The sequence below is a fragment of the Ovis canadensis genome, chromosome 9, assembly GCF_042477335.2.
Source record: "Ovis canadensis isolate MfBH-ARS-UI-01 breed Bighorn chromosome 9, ARS-UI_OviCan_v2, whole genome shotgun sequence".
NCBI lineage: Eukaryota > Metazoa > Chordata > Mammalia > Artiodactyla > Bovidae > Ovis > Ovis canadensis.
Window position 1 is genome coordinate 52,106,707 of NC_091253.1, and position 23,583 is coordinate 52,130,289.

Here is a 23,583-nt window from a genome sequence, read left to right on the forward strand (position 1 = left end):
GTTTTGTTTCCTCAGGTCAAAGACTCTGTTAAGCTACATGTGGATAACTCCCCTCTTGTATATAGGTGGAAATTCTCCAGGCAGCCAGCTGGGGTAATCTTAGGGATCACTTCATTTATTCAGTCCTTCCTCGTCTCATCCTCGTCTCATTAATATCCTTGAACCGTGCTTCTTTTTCTTTATTTCCACTGCCATCACCTTAGTTTAAAAACTTATATTGATACAATACAGTCTAGTTAGGTTGCAACATAGTTTGCCCCAGGCTCATATCTTTCTAGCCATGTTCCACTCTATTGTCATGAAAATGCCTTTACAAGACAAACCTGAAAATAGTATCTGAGGTTAACACTCTTCAAAGATTTCAGACTATCATTGATGTCAGGATAAATACAAAGCCTTTCACATGAGCTATAAGGCTCATCTATAGCCTGGTTACCACATATCTGTCTAGTGTTTCTCTGCACCTCTTCTCTGTCCTAACTCTCTGACACCTCTATGCTATACTCTGTAATAAATTACTTGTAATTTGTGATATGCAGCTTGTTATAGTACGTCTTCATGACGTTGTCCACGTTACTCTCTCTGGAGTATTCTCTTGACTAATTGCTTTGTTCCTCAAAACTCAACACATAGGTTATTATCGCCTCCCAATAAATAGTTACAGAACTGGACTTCATTCTTCATAGTCTGGACTAAGGATTCCCTTAAAGCTTCCATGACATTCTTGTATCTTATCTCTAATGACACTTAGCATTTCCTTGCCTGGTCCTCTATTAAACATAATCTTCTGGATAGTATATATTCTATCCATCTATTCTATTTCAGCACCAAGCACAGTAGCAGTTACAAAACAAAATTTGATGAAGGAATGCCTTAACAAATAGAAGGATATGATTAATTCCATTCGGCCACAGAATCATTCCTTTTAACTAAAAGAGGTTGAGAACACATTTTCATGTATTGCAAACAAATGTATTTTACATGTCTCTGTTACAAGAAGTAGCTACATTAGAAAATGTATTGCTAAAATAATATCACTCAAGCTTTAGTTAGCCAGAGATAATACACAAGTTTACTTTCATGCAGGGTATGTCTTTACTTTTTCATCTTAAACTTTAGGGTAAACAGTTACTTACAAGAATAGGTAGCCATTTCACGCCAGTCAGAATGGCTGCTATCCAAAAGTCTACAAGCAATAAATGCTGGAGAGGGTGTGGAGAAAAGGGAACCCTCTTACACTGTTGGTGGGAATGCAAACTAGTACAGCCACTATGGAGAACAGTGTGGAGATTCCTTAAAAAACTGGAAATAGAACTGCCTTATGACCCAGCAATCCCACTGCTGGGCATACACACTGAGGAAACCAGAATTGAAAGAGACACATGTACCCCAATGTTCATCGCAGCACTGTTTATAATAGCCAGGACATGGAAGCAACCTAGATGTCCATCAGCAGATGAATGGATAAGAAAGCTGTGGTACATATACACAATGGAGTATTACTCAGCCATTAAAAAGAATACATTTGAATCCATTCTAATGAGGTGGATGAAACTGGAGCCAATTATACAGAGTGAAGTAAGCCAGAAAGAAAAACACCAATATAGTATACTAACACATATATATGGAATTTAGAAAGATGGTAATGATAACCCTGTATGCGAGACAGCAAAAGAGACACAGATGTATAGAACAGTCTTTTGGACTCTGTGGGAGAGGGAGAGGGTGGGATGATTTGGGAGAATGGCATTGAAACATGTACAATATCATATCAGAAACGAATCGCCAGTCCAGGTTTGATGCAGCATACAGGATGCTTGGGGCTGGTGCACGAGGATGACCCAGAGGGATGGTATGGGGAGGGACATGGGAGGGGGGTTCAGGATTGGGAACACATGTACACCTGTGGCAGATTGATATTGATATATGGCAAAACCAATACAATATTGTTAAGTAATTAGCCTCCAATTAAAATAAATAAATTTAAATTTTAAAAAAAGAATAGGTAGCTATAAAGACATTCATATTGACTCCATGCAGTATGACATAGTAGTCAAGCATTTAAAGGGCTAACCATTCAGACTATATTTCCAAGTCAGCTGACTCAATCTTTGATCTCTACTCTTCAAGTAATACTGTTCTTTCTAAGGCCTCAAGCACTCTTAGAAACTTGATTCCAGTTTTGGATTTCACTGTCACTCAACCACAACTCAGTGATACTTTTCCTATCACTTTTTTTAAAAAACCAAGTGACTTTTCTTTCCAAAATGTTACCCAGATCCTTTCCAGACTCAACAGCTTCTTCTCTCCTCTTATGCAGCTTTCCAGCTACTCACAGCCAACACGGGCATTTCTTTACCCATCTGTGCTGTCCCTGTCTTCAGCCTCTTCACTCATTCTAAATTCCTTACTGAAGCTACTCCACTTCATATTACTTGCCAACTCCCAGTGTAAAGTTGCTCCACTCCAGGTGAAAGAATCGCTATCACATAGGCTGCCTGGCGCAGGAGTCCCAGATGGAATAGAACACTGACAGTCTGAAACCTTAAGTTAAATTATGAATAATCCTGCCCAGGGAAATTCTTGGTCTCTGTTTGTATTTTTCAGGGGTACACTTTCAATCCACATTTCAATATGAACAGGTAACTCATAGTGAATGTCAGTGCTGACATCAATTATGCTCAAGTCCTTCCAATTCAGCCCTACCCTGGTAAGTCAGAACCCCCTGGACACTTATGTCACCTATGGCCTATCCAGTATTCAGCCTGCCAATACCCCAGCAGCTAGGATAAGTTCTGTTATTCAGTCTGCCCCTGGGTTCCAAGACCAAACCAAACCTTCAGTTTCAAAACCTAGTTATTTCTCTGACTTGGACCCTGGGTCCCTGTTCTGATATTTCAGTTTGTGTTTTGAGCTTAGAATTCTGTCTGACTTGTACCTTGCTGCTGTGATTGTTGATTTTATGAGTGAACTTGACTGAGCCATGGGTTACCCAGGTATTTGGTTAAACACTATTTCTGGTACGTTTGTTTCTCTATAGTATTTGTCACCATCAAAATGGATACTAACTCCATACCCACCCCATCCCGACCGCTCCCAGCCCTATAACTCTGCCTAGACCTAACTCTTTGTCTGCCTCCTCTAGTCTACAGTGAGCATAAAATGAAATTTGGGAGCCAGTAACCACCCAATGCTAAAAATGTAGATAACCTATTTTAACACAAAACACCAGTCCAAAACTTTTAAATGAGCATATTTTCATGAAATGTAAGATATGTCAGTGTATTTAGTAAATAGTAAATAGACAGCATTGAAGCCATGGGAATGATTAAGTAAACAGAGGAATAAACAGGAGAGAGGAAGACACCATATTGGGAGGAAAGCATTTAAAAAGCAGATGAAGAAATAAGACCAAATAGGAGCAATTGGAGAAGTAGGAAGAAAACTGCACAAAATGTCATTAGATAGTCAGGGTAAGAAAATTGCATAGAGGATGAACACAATCATGTAAAATGCCCTCCGATCTTTGAAAGGAGAAATAAGGCCTGAATATATAGTGTTGGGCTTTTCAATTATTTTTAAAAATTTTTTCCAGCTTTATTGAGATATAATTGTCATATAACACTGTCTAAGTTTAAAGTGTACAATGTAATGATTTGATGTTATAGTCTTGCAATTCTAAGAGTTGCTGATCACCTAAAACAGACACTTTCTTTAGTGGAGCAATAGGAGAAAAGCCCAGATTGTATTCACTGAAGTATTAAATCATTTAACTGTTCTCAATGAATGTCAACTAAGCACCAGAGCCTGTACTTATTGATGGAGACACAACAATAAACACAGTAAGAGTATTTCCTATCTTCATGGAGTTTAATGCACTAAGACCAGGGCATAGCTTTGTCACAATACAAGTTATTTAATTCTTATTTTCTTATACCCAAAAGGTTCAGAAATTCATGATACCTGCCTGGCCCCTATAGTGTGGATTACTGACTCCAGAAAATACTTTAAAATGTATTTTAATTCATTGTAATCAAATATGTGCCCCAACAGTACATACAAGAACTGATCTAGACATAAAGTCAAGGGAGGCTTTCCCCCAAAAAATGCAGTGAGTTTGGGAAATTGTAGATAACAAAAATAAAAAGAAGGAAATGTCTGCCATTATTAAATGGCAAAATTCTCAAAACTGCATGTGTTTTAACAGAAGTATGCACAGGCGAAAACAACAAAAAGAAAAATGAATGAATATTAATACATACTTCCATCTTTGGTTTGGGGATAAAAGAAGGAATAGTTTCCACTCAGTGCTAAAGCAATATTTGACAGTAAACAGCTTAATATGTTTTTATACATAGACAAAGAGACTGTTTCTCCCCTCACCACCTCCACCCATCTCCCGATTCCAACGAGAGGACTGATGTGGGCTGGTTGAGAACTGGGTAGGCTTTCATGGGGCCAGTTGTGGGAATGGAGATCATGGGTGCTCCTCTGAAGGAACAGCCGAGCTGAGTGGACCGTACCTGGCTCTGTCTAAACAGGGACTATTCTGAACAGTTACAGAATATAAATAAATCAAACATATTCCCTCACCAGTGCCCTCGAATTTTTGCTACCTGCTCCACGTACACTTTCTGAGACATTCTGGACAATAAACAGTACTTCCCTGAGACTGCTTTCCAAAAATCCAACACTGGGTAATATTTTGCATTTTTTTTTAACTTTGTCCTTATAAAATAAGAAATTTCTTTTGTCTTTTTTTTTTTGCTTCACTTCTATAAATTGTATTGATTATTTAAATAAAAATTTTCTCTTGAGGTGTAAAGCAGAATATTTATTTAGGAAATCCCATCTGCTGCCAAGTTACTTGCCAATAGAAAGGTGACAAACATAGTTATTTGTGAGTTTTAATTCAACATCTTACTTACACTGTTTTTAGTAGCCCTTGGATAAATATACATACATATATATAACTACTTTTACCTTATCACAAAGTTATCTTTAAAACCTTTAAAATGAGGTTCTCAAACTTTATTTAGACTCTGTAATGGCTTAGAGTCTGATATGAAAGATGATAATATTTAAATTAGGAGCAAGAAATATTTTAAATAAAAGCAGCGGAGAAGCCAGAGGGCATGGCTTCTTTCTATCAGGTGCAAGGTACTCAAAAGGGAAGACTATTGCTTTTCCTTTACATCTGTTTTCTTTGTTGTCATATCGTCTCTTTGTTATTGTCCTTCATTTCTCTGAGTGATTTTCCCTAATCTTTCTTAAAGTCCTGCTTTTCCTTCTGTTTTACCCTACTCTTCAAAATAAGATTAACTGAAATAGCAAGAAAATAAAAATTGGGGGATATATATCTGGTAAGACAATTCTAAGCCAGATTGGCACAGATTATTTACAAGGACCTTCTTAGGTGAGGCACAGTCAGCATATGCTTTTCCTAAGGAAAGTTGAAAGGACACAGGAGATATTTATTTTGAATCAGTTCAGTTCAGTTACTCAGTCGCGTCCAACTCTTTGCGACCCCATGGACTGCAGCGCTCCAGGCTTCCCTGTCCATCACCAGCTCCCAGAGCTTGCTCAGACTCATGTCCATTGAGTCAGTGATGCCATCCAACCATCTCATCTTCTGCTATCCCCTTCTCCCCCTGCTGCAATCTTTCCCAGTGTCAGGGTCTTTTCCAATGAGTCAGTTCTTCACATCAGGTGGCCAAAGTAATAGAGTTTCAGTTCAGCACCAGTCCTTCCCATGAATATTCAGGACTGATTTCCTTTAGGATTGACTGGTTGGATCTCCTTGAAGTCCAAGGGACTCTCAAGAGTCTTCGCCAACACCACAGTTCAAAAGCATCAATTCTTCGGTGCTCAGCTTTCTTTATAGTCCAACTCTCACATCCAAACATGACTACTGGAAAAACCATAGCTTTGACTAGACAGACTTTTGTCAGCATGTAACGTCTCTGCTTTTTAATATGCTGTCTAGGTTGGTCATAGCCTTTCTTCCAAGGAGCAAGCATCTTTTAACTTCATGACATGCAGTCACTATCTGCAGTGATTTTGGAGCCAAAGAAAATAAAGTCTGTCACTGTTTCCACTGTTTCCCCATCTATTTGTCATGAAGTGATGGGACCGGATGCCATGATCTTCATTTTTTGAATGTTGAGTTTTAAGTCAGGTTTTTCACTCTCTTCTTTCACTTTCATCAAGAGGCTTTTATTTATTTTTTGAATAAAAGAAAGAAAAAAGTCTCTAGTGGCTTCCCATAACCATCTCAACAATAAAGTCAAGACCAGCAAGATGCTTTCTAACACCATCATGATACCCTCCACATTCAGCGCTTTCCAAAATAATTCCCAAGGTATCCTGTCTCAATTTTGGGAAGAATTAAATCCAGAACAGTAGCAAATAGAGTTGAAATATCTGTTAAGGGCGCTCTCAACAGCACAGTAGGAGCCTGAGGCAGCCTGCAAAGTAGCCTGTGTCTCAGAGGGTCCCGCCAACAGAGAATGGGTGTTTCTCCATTTGCATCCTAGACTGAGCCCACAATGGAACAAGCAAAAGCCAGACTCTCCCAGATCTACCTGTCTGAGGAGGGCAGAAGATGTCTGCAAGGTTTGTGCATCAGGAGCAATGAGGCAGAAGGCACAGGGAAATCAACAAGAGAGGCAGAGAGCGCAGGGGGCAAGAGGAGATGCAGGCAACTAAGCACTGGCCCCAAAGGCCAGCTCTGAAGAGCACAAGACTGGCTTCCAATTCTGTCAAGTCGGGTGGGAGGAATGGGTGAAAGATGTTGTTTTCAGAGAGTAAAAGGAAGAAGAGCCAGGAAAACTAGCTGATTGAACATGACTCTTTGTATGGCAGTATGGCCACTGTAAGGGCTTCCAGGTGGTGCAGTGGGTAAAGAATTCACCTGCCAATGTACGAGACATAGGAAACACAGGTTTGATCCCTGCGTTGGGAAGATCCTCTGGAGAAGGAAATGGCAACCCATTCCAGCATTCTTGCCTGGAATTTGAGGAGCCTAGCAGACAAACAGTCCATGGAGTCTCAAAGAGTCAGACACAACTGTGAAACTGAGCATGCATGCACACATACACACATACGCACACACACACACACACACACACACACGGTCACTGTAAACATAAGCTTCCTAGTTTGCTCAAGGCTTGTCATTGTTGTTTTATTTTTCCTGTTAATAATTAATGATTATAACAACCAACATTTATAGAGTACCTACAGAACAGTTGGTTTCAACTGCTGAGATATGGCTACCCATTACTTTGAGTACCCAGTACTTTGAGCTCCATACTAAGCACATGGGCATTATCTATATATAAATAATATATACAATATATAAACATATATATATCTTTGTCTTTTAAAACCTTGTGAAGTAGACATGAGTACTAATTTGAGTTCATAAGTTATGAAGGAAGAAATAAGGTTGAGAAAGGTTAAGAAACTTGTCCAAGCTTGCAGAGTTAACACATGACAGAGTCAAAATCACATCTGATTATAATAGCCAAGACATGGAAGCAACCTAGATGTCCATCAGCAGATGAATGGATAAGAAAGTTGTGGTACATATACACAATGGAGTATTACTCAGCCATTAAAAAGAATACATTGGAATCAGTTCTAATGAGGTGGATGAAACTGGAGCCGATTATACAGAATGAAGTAAGCCAGAAAGAAAAACACCAATATAGTATGCCGCTGCTGCTTCAGTATGCTTCAGTCGTGTCCGACTCTGTGCGATCCCATAGACGGCAGCCCACCAGGCTCCCGTCCCTGGGATTCTCCAGGCAAGAGCACTGGAGTGGGTTGCCATTTCCTTCTCCAGTGTACGAAAGTGAAAAGTGAAAGTGAAGTCGTTCAGTCGTGTCCGACTCTTAGCGACCCCATGGACTGCAGCCTACCAGGGTCCTCTGTCCATGGGGTTTTCCAGGCAAGAGTACTGGAATGGGTTGCCATTGCCTTCTACTAACGTACATATATGAAATTTAGAAAGATGATAACGATAACCCTGTATGCGAGACAGCAAAAGAGATACAGATGTATAGAACAGTCTTTTGGACTCTGTGGGAAAGGGAGAGGGTGGGATGATTTGGGAAAATGGCATTGAAACATGTATAATATCATATAAGAAACGAATCGCCAGTCTAGGTTCGATGCAGCATACAGGGTGCTTGGGGCTGGTGCACAGGGATGACCCAGAGGGATGGTACGGGGAGGGAGGTGGGAGGGAGATTCAGGATGGGGAACACGTGTACACCCGTGGCAGATTCATGTTGATGTATGGCAAAACCAATACAATAGTGTAAAGTAAAATAAATAAATAAATAATAAAATTTAAAAAAAAGAAAAAGAAAAGAAATAAAAGAAAATTCAAAAGAAAATTCACATCTGATACCTCTGGTCAAACTTGCAACCACTTGATCGCCCAAGTGAGTATTGTCCTAGAAGCTGGGAGCTGGCAGAATTGTCATGTACTTGGAAGACATTTTAATAGTAAAAGAAAGCTAAGACAAAAAGGGCTTCCCAGATGGCACAGGGGTAAAGAATCCTCCTGACAATGCAGGAGACGTGGGTTTAATCCCTGGGTCGGGAAGATCCTCTAGAGAAAGAAGTGGCAGCCCACTCCACTATTCTTGCCTGGGAAATCTCATGGACAGAGGAACCTGGAAGGCTATAGTCTATGAGGTGGCAAAGAGTTGGACATGACTGAGCATGCAAACACACAAACATACACACCAGCATATTGAGTATTTGGAAGGAGTGCTGGAAGGCTAGAGTCCATTCTTACTTGGAGAAAACTTGAGACTGCATCCTGGAAATTATCACATGACTACAGAGGCAATAAGTGTTATTATAGATTTTGAACTCTATCATGATCATCATTTAAAGTAATTCCATGTTCTCAGTTTTCACAGTAGAAAACCAAATAAAAATAAGCAAGAAAGAAGACTTCTGACAAATATGCCTGTAAGAATAGGAACCTGTGAATATATGGCTTTAACTAATATTAATAAGATGTGAGGATTTTTTTTTCTGGGAATGCTTTGAAAATCTGAAAATTTTTAATGCTATTTGCAAAGAACAGTTCTGTGCTGCATTTATCTCCCTGTGTTCTCTAAGCACCCATGGATTTTAGTAGTTCTCTTCTTAAGCAGCTCGTGATGCTGGAGAATCACATGGCCAAGAGAACTGAGCTCAGTAATTCCACAAGAAGAAAGTCCAACTGAGGTAATGTATCTGAATTTAGTACCTAAATTAAAAGTTTGAGGCTCAGCTTTCCCTGAAGTAATTTCTTCTCTCATCAGGGAATGTATATGCTATAAATAAGATTCTGTGGCTCAAAAGCTAATTGTTTGAGAACACCTAATTGAAAGTAATAGCTAATGAGAGGGTCGCATTAGCGACTTAATGTTGGTGGTCACATTAGGATTCTGCATTTATACAAACCTGGTTTATTTCCCCTTTCATAGATGGCATTAGTGGATAAGTAAATTATTCTGGGAGAGCTGCACTGGCTGATATATGCTGGGCTGGACCACAGGACATTAAGGAACATAACAAAGAAAGCTCTGCTCCTAACTCACAGATCTTTAGAACTAGGGTATAATTCTGCCTGAAGCAAATAAAGGATCATTGAAAACACCCAAAGAATATTAAAAGTCAAGAGTAGAGTCCAAGGTTTTAAACCTAATGTTTAGGGAAACATGGAGAAATAAGAAAGCCAGGGAACAAATTCAAGCGTTGTCTTCTCTCAGGGTCTCTGCATTCTGTGAATGTATGGGGTTGGGTTTGGGTTTAAAAACGAGACAGTTTCCCTCAGTCAACAAACCTGGCCTTGGAGAGAGGCATACAAAACAGATTCACACGTCACTGTCTGACAAGATGTTCATTGATAATTTTAGCAGTGCTGAAGAACTTATCGATACACGTTTCCTCTTAGAAAAGCATGTTAAACTCATAGGAAAAAAGAATTCAACTACAAAAAGCAAACATGGAATTCAAAACTTTGTAAGAAAAGTGAGTGTCTGAAGCAAAACATCTTGGAAAAACATCAGACAATATGGTGATGTTTATGAACAATTGCCTTGTTATCAGCAAATTTCTGTCCAGGCTTTTGAACATAAAAACTATTAAAATAAGCGATTTGCAACATGGTTAACAACAGACTGACCTTCTTTAGTTTACAAATTATAGAATGCAAAGACAAATACTACAGTTTTACGTATATAGATACATACTGAACTCTCGCCAGACACGCCTACTCCCTTTACAATACTTATTGAAGAAAAAGTAGAACCATTAGTGATTGGTTTCAGTAAACCACATTAGTCACAAAAAAAGTTTTCATTATTTGTTAAATATTTACATAAACTAACAAAAGAATAGATTTAAGCATCCAGTTCTCCTGCGTTTTGAATTTTCAAGTATCTGAAAAATAATCCTCTTTCTATAAGAATTTTAAATATATTTTAACATAGTTGATTTATTCACTAATCCACTCTTTATTCAACAAATATTTATGGATGGCCGCTATGCTGAAGGACAGAAATACCAACAAAGAATGATCAGGTGTTATATTCCTATTATATATTCCTTTCTGTTCAATCTTATGAATCTCTCTTTTTGGCAATAAAAAGGGGAGCCAGCCCAAACAATCTAAAAGGAAAGATCACAACAGAGTGAAAACTGAATGTGTTAGCAAAGTCAAGCTGGGGTGTGGGGAGAGTGACAGGGACCCACGATACACTTGAGCAAAAAAGCTGAAATGCCAGAAAATGTATTTAGGGAGACAAAATCATTTCCGGATCTCACTTCTTTATGGGGATGAGACATAATTTATCATCAGAGACCTTTAGGACTCTACACAAAATGGGCTTGTGAGCAAGTATTCTCAATGATGATGACTGCTAAGTGAGGCCAAGTAAATTAGAGATTTAGACATATTACTCGTGGACCACTGTTACATTAGACCTTGAAAACCATGCCCACTTCCACATAAAACTGCTAGTGGAATTCATTACCACCTTGGCAGTGTTTGTATGAGACCCTGAAAGTCACAATGTTCAGGCAATTTTGAGGGGATAAAACTGATCCTTCACTTTCACATCTGAAAAGTTACAAGCAAAATATAATGGATAAATGAATACCTGCCTCTCACCACATCACTAGAATTTTATTTTCAACTTTAAGTATACATTTAGGGTTGTTATCATCTAGGCAGGGAAGGCATGCTCCCTGGATATTTTGAAAAATATCTAAAAAAGGTATAGCTATAAATTCTACCATTTATTTACCTGACTGTGTAAATTAAAGTGTAGTTTTATACGGACTTAGGACAATACAGCACAGGTGAATTTAAGAATATTTATGACTAAAGTGATGTTATTGTCATGAAGCACAACTTTTAAAATTTGTATGTCTGGCATCTGTGCATGCTAAGCTGCTTCAGTCATGTTCTACTCCTTTGGACCCTATGGACTGGGACCTGCCAGGCTCCTCTGTCAATGGGATTCTCCAGGCAAGAATACCTGTCAGGCCCTCCTCCAGGGGATCTTCCTGACTCAAGGATCTGATCAAACCCATATCTCTTGTGTCTCCTGCATTGACAGGCGGGTTCTTTACCACTAGCACCACATGTATGCATCAAAATATACTTTTGATGTAAATGACAATGAAAACACTAAATGTAAATAAAACACTAAAAGCTATCAATATTTGATGAAGAAGGACTAGTTCACAAATACAACCCCAAGAGCAAAATTCTGAGGACAATTTTTTAAAAAATGTTATGCTGTAGATTCAAGGAGAGTTTCTATAACTGTGACCCAAAACCTGTCACAAAATCCTCTCTCCTCTCAAATACCAACCCCCAACTGAAGAAAGACTTCCATTACATAGGCCGATAATACTAGGAGAATATCAAATCCCAAGACGATGGACAGGAATATGTTTTTAATGCAGGAAAATGCAGATCTACATTTTAGTGAAGTGGATGATTAATAAGAATCATGTACCTAAGAGAATGTAAAACCAAGCACAGCATGACTATTTAGGCCAGTTATTTTTCTACCTACTTTGGAATTAAAATCAGTAACATGAACACAGTTGTTTCATGCTAACACAGGCCAGTGCCTTCACTGTCAATCAAATTTAAAACTGGCAGAGTATTTATAAATAGTATTATACAAAATATTATTTTATCCACCAGCTTTTGGCTGAATATTTCTGCTCCTCCTACTCCACAATTCTTATGTGGAAGACTAATCACTGAAGTGGTGGTATTTGAGGTGGGGCCTTTGGAAAGCAATTAGATCATGAGAATGAAGCCCTCATGAGTGGGTTAGCATACTTGCAAGGAGAGACACAAGAGAGATTAGCTCCTCCTACATGAGGATACTTCAAGAAAATGAGAAAATAGATATCCATAAACCAAGAAGAGTGTACTCGCCAGACACTAGATCTGCTAGCACTCTGATTCTGAACTTCCCAGCCTCCAGAATTGTGTGAGACAAATGCTTATTGCTGAAGCCACTCAGGCTATAGAATTTTTGTTTATAGCAGTGCTAATAAAATACACTATACAAATATATTTTACTAAAACAGGTTAATGTTGAGAAAATAATTAAGCATCTATTTCAATGAACTGCCAAAGACTACATAGAATGTAACCGATAGGGGTTTAGTATATTTAGATTACGTATGGAGAAACAGAGACCAGTAGCAAACACTGCTAAATATCTAGAATTTTAACTTGCATTTTTTTTCTTGTGAACATTATAGATTCAATTCTCTTTACCATTTATGGAAAAAAAAAAAAGCCGCCTTAATGTATAGGCCTTTAGTACCATGTAGCACCTTTCTCGGAGAAGGCAATGGCACCCCACTCCAGTACTCTTGCCTGGAAAATCCCATGGACAGAGGAGCCTGATGGGCTGCAGTCCATGGGGTCGCTAAGAGTCAGGCACGACTGAGTGACTTCACCTTCACTTTTCACTTTCATGCACTGGAGAAGGAAATGGCAACCCACTCCAGTGTTCTTGCCTGGAGAATCCCAGGGACAGAGGAGCCTGGTGGGCTGCCGTCTATGGGGTCGCACAGAGTCGGACACGACTGAAGTGACTTAGCAGCAGCAGCAACTTTCTACCTCACAATTTCAGAAACTATGACTAAATATCACCTTTACTCATATTATACTTCCATTGAGGAAATTTTTGTTGGATCCCTGCTATAGACTAGGTACCAAATTATTCAAAAGACTAAGGAATATGGGAGTAGATTCAATAAGTATCTCCCTTTGTAGAGCCTATATAACAGAGGAAGGAGAGATATTATACATGTAAAATTTTTCTGAAAGAAAATTACAGACTGGATAAACTCCATGAAAGAAAGAAGGAAAGAATTAATCTGATAATAGTGATTATAAATAGCAAGGCTTCTTTTAGAAGATAGAAAATGAGACAGACAACTTCTGAAGATTCATGAGACTTTTTCAAGTAGGAAAAACATGTGAAAGCCTTAAGGCAAATAATAACCTGTTTTTTGTTTTCTTTTTTTTTGAAGAATTGAAATAAGGTTAGGATGGCTGAAGAACCATCCTGTACCTGAACCAACTTTGTACCTAATTTGTACTTTCAATAATGTTACTTGCCCTCCACTGATAAACAACTGGAAAACTGGACAAAATACATGGGGAAAAAAGAAAACAAAAACCTGTTTTCAACTATTGAAAAATAGGCAGTACCCGATTGTGACTCCTAAAATAAAGGAAGAAAATGAGCTGACTTCTACCGTTGCCTCAGTTTTCTGATTGAAATTGACAGATCATTTTTGGAGAAAGGAAGAACAGAAGCTAAGCATACCACACGAAGACTGAAGTAACTGGAGTTGGCATCAAACTTTACGAGAGAAGAGGAAGCTATATTAAAAAAAAAAATATGAATAGAGGTTTCCTTCTGTCCTTGTTTGAATAAAAAGTGCAGTAAGTGTAGGGTAAAATGCCATAATGCCAAACATAACACTCACAGATTTAGAGATTTAGACATGTTACTATACGATTTCCAGAGCTCATGAAGACTAGGGAAGTACTGAAATTCCCACAAGCCAAAAGGGAAGAGCTTGTTGAAAGCACTATGTATTGAAATAGGACTAATAAAGAGTCATGCCTTAAAATATTCCGGCAATAAAGGCCTGTCTAGTCCCACTAAAGTATTAAGTAGCACCATAAATAAATGAAGTAGCTGCCAAACAACTGTTAAAGAAAAATCACAAAATGCAGACACTCAAAATTTATGAAGAAGAAGTAAACTGTAACCAATAGCCAGAAGTAAAATCAGTCAATAGAAGCAGGCCCATTAATGACAGAGATGATAGACTTAGTAATTAGTAATCAAGAACTTTAAAACAACCATTATAAATATGCTTAAAGATTTAAATATTTGAGTACAGTGAAGAAAGGGATAAAAGCTTCTTGAGCTTCAAGACCTGAAAAACACAGTATCTGAAATAAAAATGGGTAGATTAGACACTGCAGAAAAAGAGAGAAGTGAATTAAAAAACATAGCATTAGAAGTTATCAAATCTGAGGCACAAAGCAATAAAATACTAAGAATAATTCCCAGAGAATAAAATTAATGGCCTTAATGATCTCTAAAACAAGATTGAATGCTCTAAAATACATGTAATTGAAGACATACAATGAGAGGATCAGAGAAATAGCTCAAGAAATTTGTTGAAATTTTCCAAATCTGATAAAAATTTAAAACACAGATACACTAAGCTTTTCAAACTCCAATAAGAATAACACAAAGAAATTCATAAAAAGAAGCATCATGATTAAATGGTTGAAATTCAATAATAGAGACAAAATTTTAAAAGCAAACAGAGTGGAACAAAGATCAGAATAGTTGTCAATTTTTAATAAGAAATATTGCAAGCAAGAAGATGATAGAATGGCATCTTTCGATACATGTCAAGCTACAATTCTATATCCAGACAAAATATTTTGCAAAAATGAAAAAAAAGACATTTCCAGACAAACAAAGCTGAGAGAATTGAAACTAGCAGCGCTGCACAACAATAAATGATTTTTTAAAAGCGTTTGGGTTGAAGAAAAATAATACCAGATGGAAACTGGGATCTACAGAAATGAAGAGAAAGTACAAGAAAGAATAATATGTCAGTATATGCAATGTCCATTTTTCTCATTTTTAAAATTTCCTTAAAAGACAATTGGTTATTTAAACAATGTATTGTCAGGTATGTAACATGTGTAGAAGTGAAATATATGTAAGAAAAATTATATAAAGTTAACATGAAGAAAATTAAAATATACTGTTATAAGGTATACTGTTTTATTGTATACTGTTACAAAGAAATAAAGATCAGATGAAATAAAAATAAAATAAATAGTAAGAGAGCAGATCTAAATCTAATCATAGCAATAATCACATCATTAAATAGTCTAGACATAAAATCAAAAGGTAGATTGACAAAATTTATATTCAAAATCAAGAGAACTATACACAGATTACAGGAAAGCCTTTTGAAATATAGAGACAGAGACAGACTAAAACTAAAAGGTCGGTAATGGACATGCCATGCAAACACTAAACACAGAAGGCAGGAGTAACTATGTTGATAAAAGACACTCAGACTTCAAAACAAGTTATATTACTAGAGAAAAGAACTCGATTTTATCATAATGATAAAAGGATCAGTTCATCAAGAACACATAACAACTCTGGGAACTCCCTGGTGGTCCAGTGGTTAGTACTCTGCACTTCTACTGCAGAGGGCATAGATTCAAGCCTTGATTAGGGAACTAAGATCCCACATACCAAAGGGCACAACCAAAAATAAATAAAGAGAATACATAACAATCCTACACGTGCATGTGACTAATAACAAAGTTTCAGAATACGTGAAGCTAAAATTGACAGAATTAAAAGGAGAGAGACATATTCACAGTTACAGGTGAAGATTTCAACTTCCCTCTCAGTGACTGATAGAACAAGTGTACTAGAAAATCAATAAGTAAAAAAAAGCCTTAATCAACATGAACAACCAAGTTTACCTAATTGGTATTTATAGCATGTCACTATCATGAAAGCACAATGTGCCAATATCTGTAGGGTGGAGCCTGAGAAATCACATAAATGTTAGTGTGAAGGACTAAAGGTAACCATGAGACTGGGAAGAGGTGAGGAAGTGCCGAGGAAGTCTATAGAAAATATTCTCTGAAACAAAACTATTTCTGCATGCTAGCTGGCCAGAACTTTCATCAGCCTAAACCATGTTCAAAAGATAACCTCTTTGTAAGATAGACTTTCAAGCAAAGCAAATGCCAATGTTCAAAATTTAGTAAAAAATTTTAAAAAATCAGGAAAACAAGAGACAAGAACATAGCTGCAAAATAAGGGGTGAAGTGGAGGATGCTAGAATAGCTATTTTAAAGAACTCTGCAAGAGAGAATTTTAAAAGAATATTTTAGAATTGATTCAACTGTATTCTTTTTAATGGCTGAGTAATACTCCATTGTGTGTATGTACCACAGCTTTCTTACCATTCATCTGCTGATGGAGAGGGTGGGATGATTTGGGAGAATGGCATTGAAACATGTGTAATATCACGTGTGAAATGAATTGCCAGTCCAGGTTCGATGCAGGATACAGGATGCTTGGGGCTGGTGCACTGGGATGACCCAGAGGGATGGTATGGGGAGGGAGGTGGGAGAGGGGTTCAGGATGGGGAACACGTGTACACCCGTGGCGGATTCATGTTGATGTATGGCAAAACCAATACAACATTGTAAAGTAATTAGCCTCCAGTTAAAATAAATAAATTTAAATTTAAAAAAATAAAAGAATATTTTACAATGAAGCCACACACTTCCCATGTTTCTATACTTAATATCAGCCTTAGAAGACTAACCAGCCCATGTTCTTTTCATCTGGGATAACTCTGAGAAGTTACTGTGAGATCTCAGAATGATCAGAATGATTGTGTTGGAGAACACATGCACTTAGAGTTTAATGTATTATAAGTCTAAATAAATATATTCATACTTCATCTATTAGTGTCTCTTCTAAACCCTCTTCCCCAAGGCAAAACAGCTTATTTGTCTGTAGGTGTATTCTTTTGACTCTGACATTGTCCACATCTCTTTCCATGCTCACCGCATATATACTTATTCCATTCAGTGCTTTTCATTCCTTATCCCAGCAGGTATTCATTGTCTCGATAACATTTTATGCCTTCTTGCTCTTACCGCCAATGTCTTACAGTACAATACATCTTCCATCAGGCTGAAATCAATCCCAAGAGAAGATGAAAGTTATGTAGATTTGATAAATTTGTAGATCTATACTGCTTTGCTGTACATCCATAGGATATGCCCTTTGACAAAATAAGCTCAAATTTTTCCTTTTCAAGATGGGCATTTATAGCATCTGGCTCTTCAAGTCAACTGTGTCACTGGTTTGCAATTTACTGTGGATAAGTAAATCCCCTAAGAGATCTCTAATTTGGGTCTGTAGTGCATTGTGGCTAGGAAAACAAAATCTAATAAGTGTGCCACCAAGATGAGACAGTGCTCTTAAGCAAGGTACAAACACCGCTGTGACATTTCCCTAACTAAAAATAGTCTTTAACTTTTTTATTTTTGAACAAATAAAGTCAAGAAGTAATATTTTTGCTCAACTGTAGCACTTCCAAATATAACTCTGCATATGTCTGTCTTCAATTGTGATTCCTTTTAATTTTTCCTTAATTAATCATTTTCCACTGATAGCCCATCAAAGAGACTGAATACATAAAAACTTAATAGATCTACCCACTCAAGTGTTATACCAGCTTTTGTTGTTCTCAGCCTGAATAACAATGCCAATTTTGCTTTTGAGTGAAGAAATTAAACTTGTTTTTCTCTGAAACATTGATGACATCAACTCATAAAGATGACAATCTTACTTTAGATTATTTATTACCTTGTGTTATAACTAATGTAAAGAGGAAGAATCAAGTTATATAACTGAAAATTTATATTTAGTAATGAGGAATTGTAGATGACAATAATTTTGTTGCAACCAACTATTTATTTTCACAAAGAAATTTAGCATTAGCTATTAAATAATGAAACAACTTAATTTAATAAAATGATAGTAGAAATGAATAATCTAAATAAGATTACCCTAATTGTCCCCTAAATCCTTATTACTCAAAGCATAATCCATGCATCAGCCTCACCAGGGAGTTGGTTAGAATCTCAGGCCCACTACAGATCTACAGAATCAGAATCTTCAATTGAACAAGACTCCCAAGTTATGTATATTAAAGTTTGAAAATTCATCTAAATTAGTTGAACTTGTGGTACTAACTCAAAGTGTCAGAATTCTAACACCACCATGTTTCACAAAGCATTCAAAGACATAAGCTAACTGGTATTTTAATATCCCAATAGCAAAAGCCAGCAAATTTTGATTAATACTGAATCAAGTTCTTCTTTATTTATTGGGACAAGTCACTAAGAATCCACAGATACCATAGGTTGTAAAACTTTTTATCTCTTCAGATCCTAATCTATTCTGTTTTAAACTGTGAATTTCTGCTCTCTGTTGTATTAAAGAAAAAAACTAGAAAGTTTATCATTTATTACGTATCATTAGTAATTCTTCTACTTAAAATCTAAAATGATATTTATCTTCATAATGCAAGCAAATATTATGTTGAATTTCAGAAAATCAAAATATTGCTTTGCTTTTTTGCTTATAACATGAGATATAAATGTTCAAAACCATAAAATACAGTTGCGTCCTGACATATTCATGGGAGCCAGCACAGTAATTCAAGAACCCTGAGGGTTTTCTCCTTTATGTTAAAAATGAGCTGATGGTTTAAATTAAATCAAGACAATGAAAGGGCAAAAGCAGATATCCAGAACTTGATCTGTCATGAAACTTCTCTGAATAAGTTTTTTGAAGAACCAAGACATTAGAAAATGATGTTTCTCACCCTATTTTGCTACTTCTGCTTCTGGCAACACCACTGTTCCATGGATGTCAAGTGAAATGTTGGAGTCGTGTCTTGTCCCTTCCTTTCCTTTATTTTCTTTTCTCTTCCTCTCACCCCCATGAAATTGGTTTCAGAGTCACATACATTCCACTCCACATCAATCTCCTTCTTGGCATTCCAAATTCTGTCGCACATTCAGACCCCCATCACTCCCTGACTATACTTTTAAAGAGAACACTAACTGATATCACTTCCTATTTTTCCACATTTCCATCAGTCCTATTAGTTCTGCAGTCAATTAACTCTCCCAAAGCTCCGATCCAAACATGACACCTTCTATTTCTAAAACTTTCAATAACTGCTTGCATATAAGACCTCTCATTATAACTCCCCTATCTTCCCGAGTTCACATTTCTCCTCTGCATCAAAATGAACTGTCTCCAGGACATATTCTGTTCCCCTTTGCGGTTTTGCTTCTGCAAATCCACTCCATTTGGAAAAGTCACTTCTCTTGATGTCCCTGTTAAGACTTTATCCACTCACCTTAGTCCATCTTAATGGTCACATACTCTTGAGTCCCTAAACTGATCTTATCTCTACCCACTTTGAAGCCCCTCAAGAAGCTATCTCTACACCACAGTTAAGGAGTCTCTTTTGTGCTTTGCATTACAGTTTTTTGTTCATGAGCTGGCTTCAAATATTTGAAAGCCTGTCATGGGGAAGAAGTATTAAACTTGTTCCACAAATCTCCAGAGTAGAACCAAGACTAATGACTAAAAGACACAAAAGACAGCTTTTAGCTCTATATAGAAAATAATTTTCTGACATTCAGAGTTGTCCTAATATTGGGCTGCCTCAGTGTAGTACATTCCCTGTCATTGTAATGTTCAAGCATAGACTCGAAAAAGACTTTTAGGAAATGTGGTAGAAAAGATAGATGAACCGGACCAGATGGTCAATAATAGTACCTCACAAGCCAGTGATTTTATTTTAATTTTATGCTTCTGAAGGCACTTTAGAAACCCAACTTAAATATAGTCTTGTCATATATTGGTATACTGAATCTGCCAAGAAAATCAAGGCTGATTTTTTTTTTAATCCACTATTTCTCAACTCCCCAACATCAGAATAAAAAGAATTCATCCAGAAAACAAACTTATGAAGTTGGGAGTGAAGCAAGAGGGGAGAGAACTTAATTTTATTTTTTTATTGAAGTCCTCTATTACATAAATAATAATCTATCCCCTGAATATAAATTTGATAAACACGTGGTGGCTCAGTGGGTAAAAGTGTCTGCCTACAATGCGGGAGACCCAGGTTAGATCCCTGGGTCGGGAAGATCCCCTGGAGAAGGAAATGGCAACCCACTCCAGTACTCTTGCCTGGAAAATCCCATGGACTGAGAAGCCTGGTAGGCTACAGTCCATGGGGTCACAAAGAGTCGGACACAACTGAGCGACTTTCCCTTTCCCATAGATAATAGCAGGCTTCCCAGGTGGCGCTATCAGTAAAGAACCTGCCTGCCAAAGCAGGAGAGTAAGAGGCCCAGTCCGATCCCTGGGTCCGGAAGATCCCCTGGAGGAGGAAATGGCAACCCACCCCAGTATTCATGTCTGGAGAATGCCATGAATGGAGGAGCCTGGCAGGCTGTGGTCCATAGGGTTGCAAAGAGTAGGACATGACAGCTTCCTAGCATGTGTGCATGTATAGATAATAGCACATTCCTTGAATATCCATTTCAAAAATCACTATATGCTTTATAAAATCTGTGAAAGTTTCTTCTATTACATTATCATTTTTTATTATTTTTTAAATTAGTTTATTTATTTTTTAATCCTTTGGCCACACCATGCAGCATATGGGATCTTAGTTTCCAGACCAGGGATCCAACCTGCAACCCTTGCATTGGCAGTGCAGAGTCCTACACACTGGACCATCAGGGAAGTCTCCTATCATTGCTTCTCACATGAAAACAGAGTGCTTAGGACTGCAATTCAAAACAGAGCAGTTTTACCTCACTTAACTCTGTATATCACATATTTAGGACCTGAAATAAATACAGCGCATATGTACATTTCTGACATTTAAAGGGATTTCCTAGTATCTTTTTTAAATATAAGTTGATTTGACAACACTGACAGAGAGATGATTATGATAGTCCTAAAATTTAGTGAATGACTTATCAGGAATGTAAATTTCATTTTAAAATAGAAATTTAAAAATCACTTAAACCACTGTAGAAAACATTTCTTAGAAAGCAACTGCTTTAAGATGTTAATATATAAACAGACATAGACTAAGAATACTCAATTGACACAAGAAAAAAATCTGGCATATAAGTAAACACAGAAAACTGTTCAACCATACTAATTATCAACTAAGTTTCATGTTAAAATGATGAAGTACTATTTCCCACCTATTAAATTATAAAACTATTTTGGAAACCATATTCAGCAATGGTATGGCTGCAGTGAATCTAATGTACATTGTTGGTGGTATTGCCAATCAGCACAATATTTTTGGAAGTTATGTGGCAATATATATTAAGATCTATTGTATTTCCTTATTCTTTGACCTAAGAATCCCAAATATCAGACTGTATCCTAATGAAATAATAAAGGAAAGGCTATTTGCATTGAGATTCATAGCTATATAAGTAACAACTAGAATTTCCAGTGTTTTCATATAATACTTTCATTCAATAAAATATTATATAACCATTAAAAGTATAATTTTAAAGGTTGTATAGCAATGTGAAAAAATGATAGGCATGTGATTAAGAGTAAAAAGCAAGATTTAGAACAATATACTATCATTACATTTCTGTGCAACTTATGCCATATGGACAAAAACTGGAAGGAAAATTTGATTTTTGTAAGGGTGATATTGAAAAAGCCCTATATGCTTTCTGTGTTTGTTGCATTATCATGGTATTTCTTCATTAAAGTGAGTCAACTGTCATGCACAGCCTTACTGTGTGGAATGGGGCAGTGCCCAGCAGGTTTCTCAGCTAATCCTTTGGCAAAAGATTTTTTTTTGTGGGCATGATAAAGCTTTGGAAATAGGTTCTCTCCAAATTCTTTCTAGTTTCATTATTCCAAGTGATCTGAAAGAAAGAGTATATATGAAAGTCTCTGTTAATTGAGGAAACTCACTTTTTCCTTGGCTAAGTGAATTAGCCTTTTACGATAAATTTTAAGAATATTCTGAAAGCATAGGAAGATAACTTCATTTGAGGCCACAATAACAGATACCATGCATTAGGTGTTGACGATACAACAGGCACTGAACTTGGACTTTATTTCTATTGCCTATTTCTCACAACAATCCTATGAGTTTATTTCTCCTTGTTTTCTGGAGGAGACAGTTGAGGCAAAAAAAAAGAAAATAAGAAGTTACTCCAATATAAAATAAGAAATTTAAATTTCAAAAAAAGAAAATAAGAAATTTGCTTAAAGTCATACAGAACTTATCAGCAGGTGCAGAAGTTGATTTCAGATCTATCTCCCTTTCCTGTTCATATTCCTTACATCATAATAGGCTACCTCCCAGAAAGGTTTCATTTCTGGAAATTTTCTCAACTCCAGGGGAAATGCCTTCAATGCACGAGACCCTGGTTCAATTCCTGCATTGGGAAGATCCCCTGGAGAAGGGATAGGCTACCCATTCCAGTATTCCTGGGCTTCTCTGGTGGCTCAGTTGGAAAAGAATTTGCCTGCAGTGTAGGGGACCTGGGTTCGATCCCTGGGTTGGGAAAATCCCCTGGAGAAAGGGATGACTCCAGTATTCTGGCCTGGAGAATTCCATGGACAGTGGAGTCCCAAACAGTGGGACACAACTGAGTGCCTTTCACTTTTGGGGAAGCATTACAAAGCCAATCACTGCACCAACCAATTACAACCCAACAGAGGCACCTGGAGTCACTGTAGCCCAAGCCCTGTGCTGTTAGCGCCGACATTTTCAGCGTCTGGATGCAATAGACCATCATCTCGTGCCTTGGAAACCACTCAAAATTTCTCCCTCCTCTAGGCACAAATGTAAAGTTTGAGGAAGTTTATTTTATCAACTGCTAATCTATTCATTCTTTTTATAAAACATTTTATATTCGGGTATAGCTGATTAACAGTGTTTTGATAGCTTCAGGAGTACAGCAAAGGGACTCAGTCATATCTACACCTGCATCCACTCTCCCTCCAAATTCCCCTTCCATCCAGGCTGCCACATAACATTTAGCAGAGTTCCCTGTGCTGTACAGTAAGAACTCCCAAACTCTTCAGTCTGTGTATCCCTCACTGAATGGTCAAGTTTTTAACAGTGGTCAGACAGTTAAGCTAAAGAAATAGATATTCAACTGTGGATACTCAGACAGCAGCCAGTCAATTGGCAAAGTACTGGAGGAAAGCAAACTTTATTGCAATTCCTGAACTCATGTAATTGAAGTAGCCTCCCAAGTGGTGCAGTGGTAAAAAAAAAAAAAAAAAAAAATCCGCCTGCCAGCGCAGGAGACCCAGTTTCCATCCCTGGGTCAGGAAGTTCCCCTGGAGAAGGAAATGG